The sequence below is a fragment of the Eptesicus fuscus genome, chromosome 8 (genome assembly GCF_027574615.1).
Source record: "Eptesicus fuscus isolate TK198812 chromosome 8, DD_ASM_mEF_20220401, whole genome shotgun sequence".
NCBI classification, from domain to species: domain Eukaryota; kingdom Metazoa; phylum Chordata; class Mammalia; order Chiroptera; family Vespertilionidae; genus Eptesicus; species Eptesicus fuscus.
In genome coordinates this window covers 84,589,838-84,612,884 of record NC_072480.1, presented here as the reverse complement: position 1 = coordinate 84,612,884, position 23,047 = coordinate 84,589,838, and the positions used below count along the sequence as shown (strand labels likewise).

Genomic DNA, 23,047 nt, shown 5'->3' with positions numbered 1-23,047 from the left:
AATCCATAAGAATTTGGGGTTTTATTCCAGAGGCAATGAGAAAGCCATACGGTTTTTGAGGAGGGAAATGAACTAACCTGATTTATATGTTTGGTTGATAAAGGGTGGGAATGTGATGCACAAGAGAGGCAAGTGTTTAGAATTTGTGAGGCTAATTTGGAAGCTGTTGGATTAGTCTAAATTGAAACAAAAACAAATAATACAGTCAAGAGCAGAAGGTGTTGCAAAGAATAAGATTGTCAGGATTTGTTGGGTACCTGTGTGCAGCGGATGAGGAAGAAAAAGCTGATGAAGATAACTCCAGAATTTGCAGATGTGATTCGGATACAATGGTATTATTAATCAAGACAGAGAAGCATGTTACAGGAGAGGGATGATGGAGACTTTAGGTTCACTAAAGCAGAGTTTTGGAAATGCATAAGGAATGTGTCCTGGAGTTCACAAGAGAGATTAAGCCTTGTGATATGGATGGGAGCATTTAAGATTGTTGAATGATTTGGAAGATCATTTCCATTTCATCCATAGAAAACTGGAGGACAAAACAGGAACATTCACTTCCCTATGATTATATAGCATCTAAGTTAAAAAATTAATTTCCATAAGCATTTCCATCACTCAGTATTAATATCCTAAATTTCCTCCTGACTCTTATTGCCTCTTTCCTTAAATATTGACTTTGCCAAATATATGGTTCTTTGCTCTGCCTAGAATGCTTTTTTGAAATCTTGATGTTATTCTTTATACAACCCATCAATGATAAGTAGAAAAAGCATGCATCACAATTGAGAAATATGTCTTTTCTCTCCAATATTAAATGGAGGTTTTTGCAGTTCTCATTTTGAAAATTAATTATCTCTGATGTCACATGTATGACATATTATCACATTATTTTAGAAACACTGGGAGTCATAAATTGGCTATTATGCTAGAATGCTATAATCATTATAATTATTTAAAATCTTTCCAATAGAGCTTAAAGGGACACGTTATTTTATAGTAAAACTTATAGTTCTATAAGGCATCTGCAGTCTGACTTCAGATTTTAGTTTCAGATTTATGTACTTGAGCATTTATTTGCCATAGGAAATTTTAATGATTAGGAAAGTAGTTGAGAAACAGAGATATTTATGCATGATGCAGTGTTTGTGCATGACCTGGTAAGTAAACTGCTATTGGGGGTGGGTAGAGTGGTGAACTGAGGCAAGACAACTCCATTTGCATTCACTGACTTTAGGGAAGGTAGCACCTGCCAAAGAGAGAACACATGGAAAGAGGAAGCTAACCAAGATGCTTAAAAACAATAGTGGTGGTGGGGATGGGTTTCATAAATGGGCACATAAAACTTCATCTACCTGGGGAAAGCAGCTATAAAAATAGTTTTAGTATTTATTTGTTACTATGAATAATTTGGTATGTTTTATATATGATTATATTTTCATAATCTTGTAATATTATTGTCACTACTTCAACATTGGAGATTAATTTCCTAAAACTTGAAAAATTTAATTTTCTCAAAGCTACATATCTAGAAAGTTCCAAAGTCATGAGTTAATGTCTAGCCTCTAATTGTAAAGTCCATGAACTTTCCACTCTGTAATTCAGCCTCCTTTACCTGCTTGTATGCTTTGGACATAGGACTGAAAGGAAAATAATATGATGGATGACTTGGCCAAGAGAGATCTATGAGAAGGGTCAAGGTAGTTTCTCCAATATCTGTAGTTAGGCCCCATCCCAGTCCTTCCTTTTTAAGCTTTCAAGACACTGTAAATCTATAAAGGCCATAACAATAACCCACAAAAGTGCAACAAACAATATTGCCCAGAGGTGGCACAGGACTGATCAGGACACCACACGCAGACTGAAGGCTTGACAGCAGTTTGGGGAGGGAGAGAAAGTCCTCTGAATCTTGAAGGCTTGGAAACACAAACATACCTCAAATAAGACAGATTGTGGGCAGATCAATTCTGAGTGGTCTGAATTCAATTTTGTGATTCTGAATTATATTTCATAAAATTTGTAACTAAAATCACTTTCCCTTGCTTAAATCCATCCATTTCTCCTACCTTTTGGGGGTACCATTCTGTTTTCTTTATTAGCTAGATTTCAAAGCAAAATTATCCTACTAGATGTACAAGTAGCTTGTGGGTTTACCAAAGGGTAAAGAAATAGACTTGCCAAGCTTCAATCAGCGTAATAGAACATTGCAAACACACAAATTTACGTGTCCCTCTAAGGACTAGAGTGGTGATGGCAGGCCTGAAACTGGCTTTTTAGTCTAGGGTGATAACTAGTTGGGGAAATAGGAAAAAAATGGAGAAAGCTCTGCATGTGGTTCCTTCCTTCTGTAGCCATTGCCTTATATATTTTATTCATTTATTGATTCAACAAATATTTACGGAGCATTATCTGTGTCCCAGAAACTATTCTGGATGCTAGGAAAATATCAATGAGCAATTTAGAACATGTCCCTGTGCTCATGGCACTTCCATTTTAGTGGCTGGGTGGGCAGGAGATAGACAATAAACAGACATATCAAGATGTGATATAATTTGAGTTAGCAATAAATACTTTGAAGAAAAAGAAGGGTAAAGATGGAGTCAGAGCACAACTGGATAGAAGTAACTGAGAGGACAAAGTGAGGGTCAAGGTTAAGCTAGGGTGACTAGGAAAGACTTCTTTGAGGATGTGGCAGCTGCTGTTGGAGCAGATACTCTGGGGGTGGGGAAGAGGAAGAAGAGGCAGGAGGAAGAGAGAGAGCCTGCTTTAGAAAGAGAAAAGGGTGACAGTTACAGGGCTATGTTATTGCATGACAGAGGTAGACAGAAGTGGCAATAATTCATACAGACAATACAGAGAAGAGCTTGGATTCTCAAATAGGTGCAGATGTGTTTTGATCTTAGTTTTTTCCCTAACTTATAACAAATAAAACCAGATATAGTTAGTAGCATATTTCTTTCATCTGAATCTCTCCTTTCCCTAACCCTTCTTTCATTTTTTTCTCCCAGAAGGTTGTCTTATTGGGAAGAAGTTAATTTAACTAGAAAAGCTGAAACTGACACTATAAAACCTTGCTTCTCTTGCAACTGTAGCCCTGATTCTTACAAAATCTGCCTATGACAGGTCTAATATGTCTCTCTTTACTGGTCAATCATCATTCATCCTGAAAGGTGTGAGGATTTAATCCTTTGCATTTAAGGAGCTCAGAGCCTAACCACTGCAATTATAAACCCATTTCTCTTTCTTGAGAGGCTCCAAAAGTACTTAACATATGCTTGTGTACTTGCCTTTAATGTCACTGTAGGCTCAACTCTGCTGACTGAAGTTTAATCTATTTGTGGTATGTTTTCTCTCTGGTCCTCTTGATGTTGTTAATGTTTTAGGTAGAGCTTTACTAGTTTAGTGTCTCAACAAAGCCAAACAAAATATTTCATCTGGTAATATTTCCACAAGTACAAATACTTTAGGAGGTAGCATGAAATAATGGCAAGAGTGGGAATGTTGGAGTCAGATCAATTTATACAGCTCCATCATTTACTATCTGTTTAAACTTGATGAGGTCAATGTACTTCCTTGAATCCCATTTTTCTTTTGAACAAAATAGAGACCTACCTTGTCTGGTGGCTTGAAAGAAGATGTGATACCTGGGTGTCAGGTACTGGGCTATATCTAAATCATTCATCCTTTAAAATTTTAACATCAAATACTACAATGGTGGATATACATCATTCTACATTTGTCAAAACCTATTGAGTGTAAACACCAAGAATGAACCTCAATGTACACTATGGCTTAGGGTGATGACGATGTGTCCATTTCATCATCGATTGTAACAGCTGCACCCCTCTGGTGCAGGATGTCCATGATGGGGAAGGGAGTGTGTGTGAGTGTGTGTGAGTGTGTGTGTATGTGTGTGTGTGTGTAGTGTGTGTGTGTGTGTGGACAGGGGATATATGGAGAATCTCTGTACTCTCTGCTCAATTTTGCTGTGAGCCTAAGACTTCTTTAAAAAGTAAATTTATTAACTAAAAAATTATTAAATATTAGTTGGATCACTCATTCATTGGATAGTCCAGCATCCCTCCAGATATCTGGCAGGATTCAGAGCATTCTCCTGTCTTACTTGGGTTCTTCTGGCTTTAACCTTGGCATTATCAACCTCAGCTTTGCCCTCTCCATCTGCCTGCTCTGTTCCTTATGATATTGCACTGACCAGTACACATGCTGTGAGAGTAGGAAAATGTGTTAAAGCCTTTGAAGTAATGAGTGTATAGGGTTGAGGTGAAGCATAGCCAATAAAAAATGTTAGCTCTCCCATTCTGAAAGTCCATGGGTTACATCTGCTATTGGGTCAGTTCACTGGTCCCTCCTCCACATAAGCTATATCCTCTTGTCATGACTTACTGATCCTAACACTGTGTTCTCCCATGTCTATGGGCACAACCATTGACATTACTACCAGTATTCTGTAATTTACAGAGTTTTAAAAGAATTCAAAGACAATGAAAGGAGGGGATAACCTAGGAGGATGAATTACACAGGACACATTCATTTTCCCCACATTTCAAAGTCTTTTATAGTTTTTCCAGACAGCTCATTTTTAGCTTATCTTGACCCTTCACAAATGGACTATTTTCATAGTATCTAAATTGTCTATCAGTTATATAATGTTGCTAAACAAGATCTATTCTTTCTTCCCAGAGGAATGGTGTTGCCATCTTTGTTTCTCTTTCTCTACTATGTAAATCAAATGTGTGGTACACTGTACACATTCAATAAATGCTACTTCCCCTTTGCCCTTCCTGAATTGTGCCAAGCTCAGACACTCTGTTACATGCCTTGCAGTGTGTCCCTGAGCTGACAGCACTCTTCCCTTTCTGAATTTTCCACATATTTATACTGCTGTTGCTGCTCCATCACAAAGTTAAGTGTCATAAGAGATACAGGTGTCTTATGAAGCTACACATGTGACTACTTCTCACATCTCTAAGTAGCCCTCCTGGAATCTGCCACAAAGCCATGAACTTACTGTTGGTATGCAAAGTTGAATTAACTGAAGGAGTTGAAATAGAGACCGATAGAGTAAAATTGTGGCTTCAGGTGTGTTTATATTTTGATCATCCCTACATTTCCTATTAGCACCCTAGAGGATGGTCTTTAAAAAATTAGGCAAGAGACAATGGTAAAGAATCTGGAAGCAAGCAATTGAGGACCAGAAGTCCTTTGAAATCTTTCTAATTATAGGTTTCATTGAGAAGATAAAAATTACTTCTATTTAGGTAGTGAGGTAAAATCAGGGAGACGTTATTTAATTGCCTTTCGTAAAATGATGTAATCTTCAAATCATTCATCGGTACTATAGTCAATCAGTCATGTTTTTTCAAAATGGGTTCCATGGTCTAAATATGCTCGTATAATCCACAGGCTTGTTAAAAAATAGATTTTTAAGCTGGATTATTTTTTACATCATTTGTTACAGAAGAATGTCTTGGGATGGGCCTCTAGAATGTTTTATTGAATTTATTTGGGTGACATTGCTTAATAAAATTATATAGATTTCAGGTGAACAATTCTATAATACATCCTCTGCAAATTGTATTGTGTTTTCACCACTCAAAGTCAAGTCTCCTTTCATCACCATTAGAATCTTTTTTAAAGATCTAATCAAAGATCTTAGATAATTCTTATGCCTACTTAAGTATGGAAAATAAGGTTATGTAAAATACAGAAAAAGGTGCCAGGCAAGGTTCACTAATATTATTTCCAGAACCATTAGTTACCTTGGTTCTATTCATGCAATTGATTTTTTGTGTTTGTGTTGGTTTTATTTTATTTGGGTATATTTAGCTCTCTTTTCTCTTGAAGGAATTAAAGTGGAGACACACGTCTGAACTTCCTTTCCTGGTGTTATAGTGCACCTGAAGCCTAAGAAAGAATTAAATATGAATACAGGCACTCAGCATTATGGGCAATAAAAGCCCCATTGTTCTTTCAGAAACAGGTAGAATGGTAATGTTCACCCTCCCTTCCACAGAGCTCAATTAATTTGGTTAGACTAATTATTCTTTCTTTATTAATTGTCCTCTGTGCTTAATTAAACCAAAAGTGAGATGGAAAGAGGAATATTCAGTCATCTATAGAACTAATTTTAGCATTGGCGATAGTTGTGTGGGGCCTGAAGCTAGGTGCATTTCAGCCTTAATTAGGTGACACCTCCTTAATGCTTTTGACCTTGTCCATTGTAGGTGGGAATTTGTAGAAACCATTTGGACAACCTAAAGTACAGTTGACAGAACTGTCTGCACTATTCATCCTTATCCATGTTAGCACCACAAGAGCAGGACAAGTGCCACTTTCTGTAAATAGAAAGTAGCATACATTTATCCAGTCATGGAACAGACACAAACGTTAGTTGACACCTCCTCTTGGCTCTCTCTCACCCAACATGAAATCAGCATTAATAAATCCCAAGTGGTTCTTATTTTGCTTAGACTCACCAAACCAAATTGACAATAGCACCACCAAACCCATGGCCAATAGAGAAACACAGAACAATAGAAACTCTAAAGCAAAACTCGTCAAAAGAAACTATTATGTCCAGGGTGGTTTCTTTCAGTGTCTTGCTCTGACCACCTGCACCAGAACTGCCTGCCGACCGGTACCTCAGCCCAAGTCTGAAGAATCAGAAATACTGATGGTGTTGCTCCTATTTGTAAATCCCTGTTCGCTGACTTTTGTGACACACTGCAAGATTATTTTTAAAGAGTTGCATGAGAGGATGATGGCTCTCTTTGATCTTTGCTAATACTTGATCAGTTTTCCTCTTGAGGGATCTTGAGAATTGTTCTAACAAAGATGACCGAAGTTTCAAATAGTCTTATGTTAGTTTTTTATTTACTTTACTTCCCCCCTAATTTATATATCTCTCACATCTTTTTAGTGATAGCATCACTTTCATAATGAAAAAAGTGCATTAAAAAACCTAACAAACAAATGAAACTTTTTCCCACTGCCATTCTTTTTCTCTCACTAAGAAATTGCCATGAAAGAGAAAAGTAGATAATAGGACAACCCACTTCAACAGAAAAGCTCTTCAATAACACTGGCTTTGTGTGTGATAATTCATCTTGAGATGAACATAAGATAGGTTGAATAATTTTATGGTTTCATGGCTGTTGGGCTTAGCTGTAAGTTATTGATATAACAGGGATGTGAAAGAGATGCTAGCTTTGCTCAAACATTTTGTTAATGTCTAAATTTCCTAAAAAGGAACAAAATATCTTTCCTTTCTTTTGTTATAAATAGACAACCTGAGAATGGAAATATGTGTCTAGTGTTGGAGGGAGGACTCAAGCCCAGGAGTGCCATTTGGCTCATTAGTACATTCCAGCTTCATCAGTTCTTGAGACATCAAGAAGTTTCTACCTGTAAAATGCTTGTGCCACTGGAATAAGTGTGTGTGCTGTATGTATTCAAGAGGAAAGAGCAATCCATTCTTTTTATTTTCTCTTTGAAGCTCTAAAACCACTTCTCCAATTCTAAGTCTATGCTGAAGTTTTTGGACCATTATCCTTCCATTTGCTTCTTTTATCTTTTTACTGATATTTTACTATTTGCTCCTCACAGTTTCTTCCCACCCACACATACCCAGCCATAGCCCCAAAACTTGAGAAATGTATGGGTACATGAAGAAATGCATAGAAGAGCATTGATAAGGAAATACTTTTATTGTTAGCATTAGTAATTATATAACACAATGTTGTCAAAAAGAGCTGAGCTAAGAATCAGGAATGAATTGTATTTTCTCGGTTCTATTGACTAGCTGTTGACCACTGGCAAGTTAGATATCCTTTCAATAACCTTATCCTTATTCAAAAAAGGAAAATAACAGTACTTGCCCTGCTTGATACATAGAATGGGAATAAATAGAAAAAATGTTAATATAGTTAATGTAATCATAGGTGATTTCAGGACAGTGTAAAAAATGAAAAGAAATAATTAAGGACTTTTTTCTCCTATGAAATAACAATTATAGCATAGTCCAGAGTTTTTATATATTGACAGAAGGCATATATACCACGCACAAAAAGTCATTTTTCCCCCCTCTGAGAATATAGCAGTCTTCCCAATGTGCTTCTGCTATGAGTTGTTCCTTCCTACTTTAAATCACATCATAAAAATCTTTGGGACCCAGGAACCAACCAAACCAGAGTGATCATAGAAACCAAGTCTCTCTAGACCAGAGAGAGTGACAGTGTGAAGCCAGGGCAGACAGTACATCTGTACATACTGGCCAGTCAGTCATGTTGGCCAATACAACTGCAGAGAATCATGTGCGTCTGAAGGCTTCAATGAGCACCCTGAAGGAAGCACAAGTTGGAATACCTCTGTAGTTACTGCAGTGCCAGAACACTGAGCCCAGCACAGAAAAATGCTTGGTGCCAAGTGCACACAGCCCATCAGATAAAATTAGTGTGGCAGTTTTCCAGATCGGACAAACAGTCTACTCTTCTCTGCAATGATGCAATACAATACATGCCTATGTAAGAGCAAAGGGACAGAGATGGATGAAAAGGAAAAGAGTAATAGTAGCAGCAATAGCAGAAGCAGTTAAAGTAGAAAGTCTGAACTATTGCGAAGTACACTTAAAGGCAGGGGAGAAAGCCCACTTCATGGGAGAACATGTTTGCCAATATTATCACCGATAAGGGTTTAATCTCCAACATTTACAGGGAACTCGTACAATTTAACAAAAGGAAGATAAACAACCCAATCAAAAAATGGGCAAAGAACCTAAATAGCTACTTTTCGATAGAAGACATAAGGAAGGCCAAGAGACATATGAAAACATGCTCAAAGTCACTAATCATCCGTGAGATGCAAATTAAAATGACAATGAGGTACCATCTCACACCTGTCAGAATGGCTATCATCAACAAATCAACAAATGACAAGTGCTGGCAAGAATGTAGAGAAAAAGGAACCCTCGTGCACTGCTGGTGGGAATGCAGACTGGTGCAGCCACTGTGGAGAACAGTATGGAGTTTCCTCAAAAAACTAAAAATGGAACTCCCATTTGACCAGTGATCCCACTTCAAGGAATATATCCCAAGAAACTAGAAATACCAATCAGAAAGGATATATGCACCCCTATGTTCATAGCAGCACAATTCACAATAGCTAAGATTTGGAAACATCCTAAGCACCCATCAGCAGATGACTGGATCAGAAAACTATGGTACATCTACACAATGGAATACTACTCTGTGGTAAAAAAAAAGAAGGAATTCTTACCATTTGCAACAGCATGGATGGAACTGTAGAGCATTATGCTAAGTGAAATAAGCCAGACAGAGAAAGATAAATATCACATGATCTCACTCATTTGTGGAATATAATGAACAACATAAACTGATGAACAAAAACAGATCCAGAGACAGAGAAGCATTGATCAGAACGTCAAACCTCAGAGGGAAGGTAGGGGAGAGTGGGGGTAAGGGGGCAAGATCAACCAAAGAACTTGTATGCATGCATATAAGCCTAACCAATGGACATAGACACCAGGGGGTGAGGGCATGAGTGGGGTGGGTGGGGGGGCAATGGGGCGAAAAGGACACATATGTAATACCTTAATCAATAAAGAAAAAAAGTAAAAAATAAAAAAATAAGTGCATTCTAATAAATTTAATGGTGATGTGCACTGAATTAAAAATATTTGTATTATGTACTAGCTGTTACCAACTGTGAGATCTTAGGCAGTCATTTTGAAACTTTTTTTCACACATACTTGTTAATTATAAAATCACAGATCTATTAAGAAGCTAAAATAATGTAAATCTGTTGTATATTGTAGTACTCTAAATAAATATTAAATATTCTCATAAACAAAAAAAAAGACAAGGGTAGTTTTCAACTAACCTTTTAGATAGGGTTCTAGAAGGATTAGAACTGAGTAAAAAAAGAAAATTAGGTGCATATATTTATAGAATCTTAGTCTAGGTAGATGCCATATAGGATCATGACCAAGACTAAGCTTTAGCAGCCCCTTAAGGAGATTACATTGGGAATTTCAGCAGCATCAAATCTGTTTTATGTTAGTGTAATAAGGTACACACATGTGTACTTTTTACTTCTTTTTAACTAAAGTGTTTGTTTTCATCATTTCAAGGTTATACTTTTAAGTATCCATAGAACGAAAATGACTACTTTGGAGTGATCCAACTATCATGCAGACAGGATTTTGGTGCCTAATGGATATTAACCTTGGAAGAGTCTGCAAACCTTATTGCTAAAACATTGAAAATCCAGCTGCAACCAGTACAGGATCTGTCTCAGGTGTAAGAATGCCAGAAAAGGTCATAGAAAAGCAAGTTGGAAAACCTGAAAGGGACAAAAATGCAAGTTTCTGTTGCTAAAAATAACTTCTTACCACAAACACAACAAGCATCTCTAGAGCTGGGTCAACATGCTGCCAATTGCCTCTCGTGCCTTCATCCGCTCTGCTTCTCCTCTCAGAGAGGCCCTCATGAAACAAAGCAGGTTAAATTTGTTGAGCAGTATGAAGGAAAAAACACATAACTAAGGTTGTTATCATAGCTATCACCAAAAATAATCTTTGCCTACTCACTCCTTCTCTTCAGTACAATCTCCTTTATCGTCTTACTGGTTTGTTAGTTCCTCACTTGAGTGCTCATCCTTCTGCATTCAACAACCATGACTCCCCCGAACATGTGCTGAGCACTGTGCTTTTACAGAGCCCTAGTCAAGCCCTCCACCTCATGAAGCTGAGAGGGTGGCAAGGAGGTAGAAATCACATGCATAATTGTGTGGCTGAGGGTGAAGGATACACATATCATTATAAGCTGTGATATGTGTAAAAATGTTCAGAGCTCATGAGAGGATCTGAGTAGGGTATTTTGTTTAGATTAGAGATCAGGAAAGGCCTCTCAGATGAAGTGGTTTTTAATTTGAGACTCAAAACACTGGTGGAAATGAGATAAGTGTGGGGACAAAAACATTTCAATTATAAAGAACACCGTGAGCAAATACACTGAGGTGAAACTGAGTTGGCATATCTTGAAAAAAGAGAAATCCAGTGTGGCCCATGTCCAGTAAATAGGAGGGTTGGCATGACCAGAGGAAAGGCTGGGGTGGGCTCTGGGATAAGTGGAGACTGGGATGCTTAGGTTGCAGCAGGAGCATATTCAGCACTCAGATTTTCTCTTGTGGGATTCCCAAGTTCCTTGATATTCACTCTTCTCTCCAGGGCATCTCTCACCTCTGCTCCATTCTCTTCTTCATGCCCAGAGTTTCCAACAGCTGTAGTTTCTGTCTGCTACCAGAATCCACTTATTTCTCCTTAGTATATCATCCAAAGATATACATGAGAAAACAGCCTTGGCTGAAACATCATGATAAAAACATGACACGGAGGAGGCAACTAGAGCCGATGCTGAGCACAAAATGGCACTTGCCTGTTTAGACAGGAGCACTTAGAGGTGGGTTGGGCTGCAGGGCGGGGGTGGGGGCCTGAGTGCAGAGTCTGGGAGCACATGGAAGTTGGCCCCAATGCCCTGTGATCACTTTCCAAGTGCTCAAAGGCAAAATGAATGAGAGGGAGACACGTTAACGGGACACAAGTTTGATTTTACTTCTCCTAGCAGGAATGTAAGCTTGTCCCCAATTCATCACTCAGACAGTAGTCTGTCATACAAGCAAATGACAAAGGATTCTACAGCACTGTGTGTCACTGGTGTCACTGAGGGCTGTGTGGGGTGTGCTTGCTGGCATGAGCCCTCTGATTCTGCGCACCAGAGTTTGTGACCTGGACAGCCACATCTCTAGGGCACCAGTAGCTGATTTTCTGGCTTCCTCCAATAATTCTGCTTATCCCAGAGGAGTGCATCTGAGGAAGACTTTCTAGAGGTCTTTTTCCTGGTGGATTTACTCTTAATCTTTTCAATTCTCTCTCTATATCTTGCCCCCACCCCACCCCTGTGGCTCTTTCCCCAATTACCTCCTCCCTTACCAGGATATAAGGTTCTGTGGGAGGACCGGTTGGGAAGGCGGAGAGGCGTTGAGGGAGGAGCAACTAGGGAGAAAACAGAAACTTTTCCTTAAGGAAAATTTCAGTGGGGAATTCCAGGTTTTGTTTGATTTTATTTGAAGTTTTACTCTTCCTGGTATTTATTTTATGCTGAATTTACTCCCAGGCCATTAGTTGTTGTTTCTTCAGTTTCTTCTGGGATATTCTTTCATTCTGTGCAGCCTCCTCTTCTGGTTTAGGAACAAGCTGCTCTTTTTCAGTAAGAATCCTTCCAATGTGGCAGGGGGAGCTCAGGTATGGGTTCATCCACCCATGAGCTCTGTGGGTTCTGAGCTGCACCTTGGGAGCTCTGTTCACCTGGGCGTGCTCAATGTCAGAGAATCTACATCTACACCCTTAAGTTCAGCATCACTCTCTGCATTGCTAGCATGGGTGGAAACATTTTCACACTATTTTTGGGCTACTGACCCTGCGTACAGCCCCACTGTTTCTCCTGGGCACACCTACCAACTCCACCATTGTAAAGGTGGAATGGGACACAGTGCTTCTAGAAAGTGACATCATTCAGATAGTTGGTGACTGTCCAGATATACATACCCTTTATGGCCTGGGCAATTACATGAGTGGACATAAATATTTGAACCTCTTGATTTGCATGATTTTGTGGAGTTTACTGGGTCAAGTGAATAGCAAACCATTTTCAGATGTCACCTCAGGCTGCTTACAGGAAGAGGGGACTTCTGTGTTTTAAATCTATGCCCTTGACAATACTAATTCTAAAAAAAATCTATCTATATAATTTCTACTGTTACCAATTTTTTAAAAATTTCAAGTGGTTAAATAAGTATTCAAAAACTAAACTATAGCCCAGCCGGTGCAGCTCAGTGGTTGAGCGTCAACCTACGAGCCACTAATTAGACTATAGGGGTGAAAAAGCAATTCTAAGGCATCTGAGTGCATTTACATCTTTGGAGAATTTGCCTTAAAACAATAATCAACTAATTATTAATATTGTTTGATTATTATTTAAAAATTCCCTTAGGAAACTATAATCTCAGCAATCTTAGCAATTTTTGGAGTTTTTATAGAGACTGAATCAGCACTAAATTCTTTTTTTTTGCCTGTCACTTGGTTATTTATATCTAAGGTGGAAATAATAGTCAGTAGATTCCATAGGGGACCGAACATTAGAAATTATCCTCTTGGTTTAAATATGTGAGTTTAAATACAGCTCCAGGTGAGACCCTGGGGGCTTTGCAGCTAGTAGAATGTACAACCACCACTTACATTCCTGTTTTGCATATTCTACATTACTGTCTTCCAAATAAAACATGGGCCTCTGTAAAGAAATTCTCATAGAAATAAAAGAATAACTAATAAAAATAGTGTTTAGTAATATTTTTCCCTGGCAGTATTTTTCTCCGAACCCACAGGTCCTCACCACAAGCGAATGACAAGCAGCAAGAGTCAGTCCCCCTGTAAGGAGAAATTAGCCGCTAACCAGAACCCCTGGGAAGCAATCCTGCTGGGCTACAAATGTGCAGAATTGGTCTAGTTAAATGGTCATTCTCCGTCTCATTTTTTAAAAAACGTTTTTCTTTTTCTTTTTTCTAAAAAATCAGGGATAATAGCATTGGCTTGCTGCTTTCACAGTGAGTGGTTAACTACAGGGGTGGAAGAGTGATGAGAAAAATAGAGGGAATGAGCATCTGGTTGGGTCTAGGGACTAGTTTTTAGACTTACTCTGGAAAATAAGGTTGTCATAAATTCCAGATACTGAAAGACTGAGGAAGGCATGTAGCTTTCTGTTCTGTCACCTGCTGGTACCTTCTTTCCATTTTGCGTCTCCTCCCACCTTCATCTCTCTCTTGACAGAACTGATACCAGGGATGGCTGGTTCAACCTCACAAAATATTGTTAGGGAAAGAGCTACCCTCCTTAAATGGAAATTCTTGTCTTTTAGATCTACTTTTAGATGTTTGATTTTTAAGTTCACCATGTCCTGTTCACAAAATATTGCTGTTATTCTCAAAGCCTTACTCCTTAAGAAAAAAAAAAAAAAGCCTAAGTAAAGATTTCTAGGAATTCACAACAAGGAAAAAGATCAGATTTTTATTTTGAAACACTCCAGCAGATATCCAAGAGTATTTGTGTAGAGGTGGAGCTGGATGACACAGGAAACCCATTTAGGAAGTTTGTAAAAATGTGAGTAATTACAAAAGGAATAATGGCAGTTAGGATGGAAAGGAGGAAACCAATTTAAGGGATATTTAAGGGGAGAACTATTAGGGTTATTGACCAAATGGATATAAAAAAAATCAAGGAAAGGAAAGCATTGGTGATGCTTGATTGCTTAGCTGAGTGGATCTCATTAAGCAGAAAAGGTATACCAGTCAGAGAAGAATGGTTCATGAAATGCTAGCAAACAAGCCCCAAATCACAGAGACTTAAAATGGCAAATGTCTGTTTCTTGTTCAGGCAGTTTGGCTGGGTGTTTGTGACTCATAGTCATTCAGGGACCCCAGTTGAGTGAGGTTACTATGATGCCACTATTTCAACATTTCCCTGCATGTACTAAGTCAGAGGGACAGAACATGCAGAGTTATGCACCAGCTTTTTAAGGTGTTTGCATGGAGGTGATGGACACATATTAATCTGCTCATAAGTCATTAGTGGCCAGACTCATAACACATCCTTAATGGGTAGGCAAGTGTGATCTCTTATGTATATGAAGCTACAAGACAATAGATACTGGTGACCATGAGTGATGTGCACCACCATAGGAGGAACAGGAGAAGCAGGTAGATCCAAAGGTGACAACAGTGATGGGCAAGATCTTAGAAGTTGGCGTGCCGAGTGGTGGGGCAGTGTGCAAAGGTGTTGAATACACTGCACTTGGTGAGTTTGGGGTTTAGTTGGGACACAATAAAATGCAGCATCCAGGTACAAAGGTTAGTACTGCTCTACAGCTCAGGAGAGAGATCCACTGGAAGATCATGATTTCGAGTCACCAGATATTGTGGTACTTAAAGAAATGGGGGTATATGGAAACTTACAGAGAAAGTGTCAAGGGAGAGAGAAATGCAAACAGAAATATAACTTTGGAAAACTCCAACATTTAAAGTAGAACTAGAGAAAAATAACCAGAAAATGACAGAGATAAGTAACTAATAGCAATATGGAATATATAAAACATTTGATGCCAAATTAAAAAGAAACAATATAGATATGTGTGTTTTTCATATTTGCTTGAGTAAAAATAAAGACCTAAACCACGTTCTGGTAGAGGGGGATTTTCAGAAAACATGCTGCACCTGTGTGCATATAGACCTTCAGTAGTAACCTTGAAACCATTGTATCTGCCAATCAGACAGCAGCAGAACAGGGCTAAAAGCAGAATTAAACAGCTCACACAATGCGGGAAGCAATCTTGTTAAGTTGGATTACTAAGTGACCCCTGACTGACATACCTCAAAGTTGGGAAGTCATTGGCTTTCACGATGTGGAGACTGAAATTTAAAGAGCAGCTTGTCTTTTTCTGTATAATGATAGCAAAAACTACAAGAAAAGTGAACTTTCAAAGTTATGCTTGAGAGAACCTCTCAAGCCTAAAGTTATCCTTGCTGCTATCAAAAGGCAGTTATTCTGATGGGCTAGGCACTGGAAGAGGTCATACAATCTAGTAGTCAAGGTCAAAAGGTCTATGATTTTTTTCTTTTTTAAATTTCAGGCAGGAAGGGAGAGGGAGGGAGGGAGAGAGAGAAACATCAGTGATGAGAGAGTATCATCGATCAGCTGCTCTTGCATGCCCCACACCAGGGATCGAGCCTACAGCCCAGGCATGTGCCCTGACCAGGAATCAAACTATGACCTCCTGGTTCATATGTTGATGCTTAACCACTGAGCCATGCTATGATTTAAGTGAAGATGGAAGTTTTGAGCTGGGAAGCCTAGAAAAATTGAGTAACAAAATAAACCTATTATGGTTATGGTTCCTGGACTGAAACTGATTTTGAAGCTCATTAATTGTGCAACAGGAAAATCGGAAGGATTCTTGGAGGGCCAATCTCCAAAACGATACTTTGGTACCCCACCCATAACTTCTTTCTTGGGCTTGGAAGAGAATGCCCTTCTTTACCATTAGCTGGGAAGGGCTGGTATTTTGTATACATAATTCTAATATTGCAACAGTGAGGAAATATGATGTGGAAGAGAGATGGTAGTCAAAAAGAAGGAGAGAGATACCTGTGTGGGGGGGTGAGTTTTCACAATGAGCCTGGGAAGAGGTAAACAGAGCTGGGGTGAAACCTTTGATTCTTCAATGGGATCATTGATTTTCATCATCTCTGTTCCACAAAGGTCATCTTTGAAGCAAGAGAGGACAGGGAGTTTCCTTCTGGTCTTTGGAAGGTGTTGGCCTGAGGAAGACAGCAGACAGGCAAATACTGACCTGCAACAAAGCCCCAGGGGCAAGAGTGAGATGCTGTCTAGATGGAAAATTAGAACCAAAGGTGGAAAAGAACAACTTCTCAGTCAGAATAAGCCTTAAGAAGATATGGGTGACTGAGTTCAGGAAAGGAAAAATATCAGCCATCACCTTATTTTTTGACTGCTTTCCCAAAATTCTGATGAGTGAATCTATGATTTCTCCATATCTATAGACTATAATTCTGCCCTGGTTTCATACCCCAGTTAGCCAGAGGCAGGGAGTAGGGCAGTAAGCTGGGGTACCTTTCCCACATGTCCCTGCTCAACACAGATCCAGGAACACAGAATAAGGCCTGTGCCTAGTGACCAGGTTACAGTTTGTTGCTGCCAAGAAAATGAGCCTTCTGGTGCCCCCAGGAATAAATTCTGGCATGTTGGGCTTCCCCTAATTCACTGTCCTCCCCTTTTCTGGACAGGATGAGTCTATATTCTGACTCTCTATCTCTCAGGATGGACTAGGCTATATTCAAGTAACAAACAACCCCTACAGCTTAGAAGTTTAATAAACATGTATTTTCTGTTCTCATTAGTACCCATTTCAGGTTTCTGGAGTTCTGCTCCACATCTTTCTCATTCAGAATTGAATACCACAGAGGCCTGTACCACCTGGAACATCACCAGTCACCATGACAAAGGGAAAACTACGTGGAACGATGCACTGGCATTTTTAAACTTCTTTTTGGAAGTCACACATCTCTTCTGTTCACATTGCTTTCATTAACAAAACCAAGGCCCTGGCCAGCACAACTTCAAGTCTAATGAGGAGGTAGAACCCTGGTGTGTACTCAGGGAGCAGAACTGGAAATGTTGGTGTCTACTACAACATTGACCTCAGCCACTGCTCCAAATTTTAACTAACCCTTTCCCACCGGACAGGAGCTATCCCTGACACCTGCTGGGGATTGGGGTTTGGCTCAGGCACTGGGTTCTAAATTTTTTTCTCAAAATCTATAATTTCCCCCTTTTTGTTTTATTTTCTCTACAAATTTCCAGTAAGTCCTAATTAGAAGCCAGGCAATATATGATAAGATCTGGGGAATATGAGTCATAATTTTAATGATCTTGTGAGGTCTTGGTGCAATGAAGAAATCTATGGAACACTGTGTTTGTATATGCATGTGTCTATGAGCACACACCCTTGTGTACTGAGGTCTTGGTGAGGGTTATGGGGAATAAAAGAGTATATTAAATATGACTTTCAGGTCTTCTCCTATCTGATCGTGGGTTCATATTAAAGGTCCAGGTATGATCACAGGGCAGCTGTGTAATGGCAAGAATTACTTGGCTGTTGCTAAATTGCTCTCGCTAGAGAGATTGAACCACTGACACATATAGAATTGGGGTATTCACTTATCTCTGATGAGACATCTGAGACTTAACAATTCTCCCTGCCTTCCAAGCAGGCTCCCTGCCATCCACTGCCTTTGCCTAGATACTTAGGCTCATTATCCTCTGAATGTGACCATGATGCACAATCATCAGTTGCTTTAAAATAAACTAACAAGGAAATTACTCTCACACTTCCCTGTATTTTTCAGAGTCAGCAACTGACTTGTAATCAATCAGCAGCATTAAGAACTATGGTCAGATTCACTGACATTTACCAAGTGGGAAGAATTATGTGATCAACTGGAGGCATTTTCCCATTGTACTGCCCACACCAAAGCGGGTGAATATGAAGATCCATGTACACATGTGCCAGCACATGCTCAAATGTCTACACACATGCACACACATGTGCACACATATGTGCACACATAGTGCCTTCCAATGGGAAAGAGTATAGTGTTGTGAAAAGGAGCATGTGCCTGGGTCTGAGTACTGGCTTGGCCCCTTAGTAGGTGACTTTGGAGTTCATATTAAATAATTCACTGGGTCTTATGAGGATTATTATGTGTTTATGAAAGGCACATAATAGATGTTGAATTAACATGTATTTTGTATGCTACATCTACACTAATACAAGAGAAATATGCAAATTGACCATACCTTCACAATGCCCACCAGCCAATCAGGAGTGACTATGCAAATTCACCCAACAAAGATTGTGGTTTAATTTGCATACACAGGTGCAGAGCAGCCAGGGGTGGAACGCTTGGTGTTCTGCACCGCCCCAGCCACTCTGGGCCTCTAGACAGTGTGGGGAGGTGGAAAGGCAGCTCCGGGCCGGAGCGAAGGGGGTGCCGGCAGCCAGGGGAAGGAAGGCCCATTCTTGTATGAATCTTCGTGCATCGGGCCTCTAGTAATCTTATAAAAAGACAGGGGTAACAAGAAAGATGGAGTATTCAGAGGAAGAGATCAAGTAAACTTGCAGAAGATGAAACATTCCTAAAGAAATCACAGGTCCAGGGGAGAATTCTACCTAAGACTGGGAACCAGAAACCCTGATTTTATTTCCCTTTCCCTTTTTTGCACTATTTCATTTAACAATAACTTTTGTACATTTTCAGGATTTTAAATTTTTCTGAAAATGAGAAAACTGTCTTTACCTTCTGTTTTCTTTCTCCCCCCTTTCCTACCCTTGTCTGGCCTGGTTACCCAAAACCAACTTTTCTTAAAGGGCTTGTTCAAGTACCATTTCCCCTCTGACTTCCTGGAGCATCTCTAACCTGAATCACCATCCAGGTAGCCCTGATCTAGTGTACTTAAGGTACATAAATGAACAAGGTCTCTCCAGCTGGGCTGTAAGCATATGGAGGGCTAGATATTATTCATCATTGCTTCTCTTATGCTGAGCATAATGCTTCATGTGTAATAGGGGCTCCATAAATAGTATATTTTGCTATTGGTGATAATGCTATATCTACAAGGATATTGTGCTGTAAATAATCCTCTTTGAAACCTTGTCATTGAACATCTCCATGGAGATGAGTAGAGGGCACATGTCTACATTATTGCCTGCAATTGATGTAATAAAATTTGTGACTTTCGTATGGTGCTTAATATGATTTACTCCATCTCACATAGTATCTATAACAAATATATTAATAATAGGATCCTCAAAAATCTCTGCAAGGTAGGAAAAAGTTGTATTATTTCTATGAGACAGACAGATAATAATAACTAACATTTAATGAGGTTTTCTTATATTCTACATAGCATTTTAAATGTTTTTCATATGAAAACTCATTTAATCTTTGTAACAACCTTATGAAATGAACACTATAATTATCAGCGTTATTTTACAGACGAAGAAAGTGAGATGCAGAAGGTAAATAATATTTTGTACATAATTATTTAGCCTCTTTCATGCCCTTTGCTATCACACTTGCTTATCCTTCCTATGGTAGGACTATACTTCTTTGTACATTGACATAATTACTCAAACCAATGATATATGAATGGAAGAGAAAGAAAGACTGTTTTAGTTCATTTGTTTTAAGATCCACTGCATGGCTGGCCATTGCTTTTTTTTATAATTAGCTATGATGCCAAGACGTAGCCTCTTCCCAGACTTTAGACCTCAGTGAAGAAGAGGAAGATGTGGAGTGAAGCCACAGGTTCTTAGGGCTTAAATTGATCCACAGCCATAATGTAACGTAAGTGAGGAATAAATCTTTATTGTGGTAAGCCACTGAGATTTTTTTTTTTTTTGGCGGGGGGGAGGTGGGTACAGGGTCATTTGTTATACAGCATAAGCAAGTCTAAGCTGCCTAATACAGAAACTTCAATTTATCCAAGGTTACATGTTTACAAAGTGGCAAAGCTCAGATTCAAAACTAAGCAATCTAGATTGCAAAGCCACATAATTAACCACCACACAATCATGATTCATAACAGACAAAGATACTGAGGCCTAGAAAGGAAATCATCCTAGCTTGTCTAAATCATACCTGAAGTCCTTTACCATGTTGGGACTAGAACTCTCAGCCCTGAGCTCTTCCCATGACCTACTCAGGATTTGGACTTGAAGAGAGATCGCCCTAGCTGGTTTGGCTCAGTGGATAGAATGTCGGGCTGCAGACTGAAGAGTCCCAGGTTCCATTACAGTCAAAGGCACATGCCTGGGTTGCGGGCTCTGATCCCCAGTAGGGGGCGTGCAGGAGCAGCTGATCAATGATTCTCATTGATGTTTCAATCTCTCTTCCTCTCTCTTCATCTCTGAAATCAATAAAAGAGAGGAAGAGAGAGAGAAAGAGAGAGAGAGAGAGAGAGAGAGAGAGAGAGAGAGAGAGAGAGAGAGACTGCCATCATGCCTGGCAGGCAGCACTCAGTTCTGATCACACTGGAGAAGTTTGGGATTCATTTCTAGCCTTCGTGGCCCAACTGCGAAATGATTCTCTGAGGTGGAGCTGAAGTCGGCTGCACCAGTCTCGTCAGCATTCAGGCCCTGTCTCTGCGGCTGTCCTCCTTCTTGGCGGTTATTTATGAGGAATGAAAGCAGAGGGGGGCTGTGCAGAGTTATTTGTTTTCTCCGAAGCTAGGGGATTGAAAATGTTTTAGAAACATAACTGGTTGACACAAAGGATAAAAAGTTAAACATACAGAACCCAGCCTGTCCTCTCTAGGGACCCCTGTCTAGCTAACAGCAGGATTCACTTGGACAGTGTACTGCAGACGGAATGAGGAAAAAGGACAACCCTGTTCAAACAAAGGCTGGAATACAATGGTTCTGAAGGCCTCATACTGAGTTCTGCTCATGTGTTTAAGAGAAAATGTTGCTTGAGTGCTGGTTTGGACCTAATGGAATGATGTATCTGCTGCTGTGGGGTCAGAATATTTGAAGGTTGAATCCAGGGGTTTCTTGCTTGGTTGCCTATACACATGAGCATCACTAGGAATTACAGAGGAACCTGCATTGAGAAATTCCTGTGCCCACACCCCCAATGCACACATGTCAGAACAGTACAATATAGAAATTACAACGGCAACCATTTGCTTTAAACCCCTTTTCTATTTTAATCCTTTTGTGATGCTGCACAAAATGGCAAGGTCTCGATAGCATCAGATGATTAAATTACTTTTGCCCAGTAGGTTGCAGAATCAGAGAGTGGGGAGGTCCTTTGATATCCCATCTCTAACAGTAGGGATTTGGATCAGATGATATTTGTGGCCTAGATGTGTTCAGTGGACTTGACTGAGACTGTATTATCAAGTAAATAGTGAGTTGGGACCAGAGTCCAGATTCCCAGGGCAATGAACTTCTTGTCTACACCTTCTGAGAAAGCAAAACTGATGCCTTGCCTATTGGAATAAGAATAATCATATCACTTACCACAGATGGGACGAAAACCACTTTGCATTCTAAACTCAGAAAGCAAGGACACCCCATTTGGAACTAGTCCCTCAAGTAAATGAAGACCTGAGCTCTAGTTAGTTGCTAAATCTCTAATACAAACAACTCTGTCCCTGATTTTTACAATCCTGACGTCCAACGCCATCTGATGAGCCTTCCATTCAGGATAGCCATGCAAAGGGAGTGATGCTTTCCTACTGCGGACAGACTTAGTGCACCTTTGTGTGTAAGTTCAGGTCTTTCAAGAAGCAGATATGAAAACTGGATGAGAGGAGCATGAGCTTTTTTCTGGGAAATGCCTGTGAGGGATAAAGGATGGGGGAACAGGAGCAGCCAAGGAGAGCCCTCAGACCATAATACAGGTGTGGCACCTAGGAAAACATGAGTGGGGAAAGTGGATAGAAAACCCCACACTATAATGTTCTGTCAAAGTCTCACCCAGACTGATAGGGAACCCTGAACCAAATTTGCCCGTCAGAGAACTCTCACATTAGGCAAGAATTGCCCATATCTCATCTACTGTTGTGCTCATTGGTTGGTGAGGAGCAATCCAAGGGAAGCATGGCCTAGTGTAAACTCCACAGTGGATTCAAAGTTCACTTCTATGATAAGAATAAAGAATAGGAGGGCAAAGGCAAAGACAAGGGCACCAGTTAGGTAGTAATAGCAGCAATGATGGTGGCTTTGATCTGAATGGTATCAGTGGTAATAAGTGGGCAGACTTGGGGTGGAGTTTGTAGGTGGAGTAAGCAGATTTGCTGATGGATTGGATATACATTTTCTATAAGGAAAAGACAAGAGGAAAAGATGATTTGGCCAACAATTTTAATATTGAAGTTGCCAATATTCAAATATGGGATAACTATGAATGAAACATATTTGAGGAGAAGGGATATTAATAGTTCAGTTTGAACAGTTTAATTTTAAGGCATCAATTAGATATCCACATGTAGATGTTATGTAGATGAGTATATGGCCCTTTAGTTCAAGCAACACATATGAGTTAGCATCAGAAATTTGTGTGGCATCAACATAATGGTATTACATAGAGATAAGTTAACATAGTTTTTTTAAATAGCTTTCTGAGGCGTAGTTGATATATGAGCCACACATATATACATGCATAATTTAGTAATTTTTGACAAATGTATACCTTTATGAAACCATCATCACAATCAATAAAATGGACATAGACAGCACCTCCAAAAGCCTCTTTATTCCCTTTCATATTTCTTTTACCCATCCCACTCTGATTCCCATGCAGCCACTGATCTTCTTTG

General features: G+C 39.5%; 1 pseudogene; it reads right to left on the bottom strand.

The window, feature by feature from the left end:
• Nucleotides 1-12,199: 12,199 nt before the first annotated feature.
• LOC103290337 (60S ribosomal protein L17-like) lies at nucleotides 12,200-12,741 on the bottom strand (annotated as a pseudogene).
• Nucleotides 12,742-23,047: the final 10,306 nt, after the last annotated feature.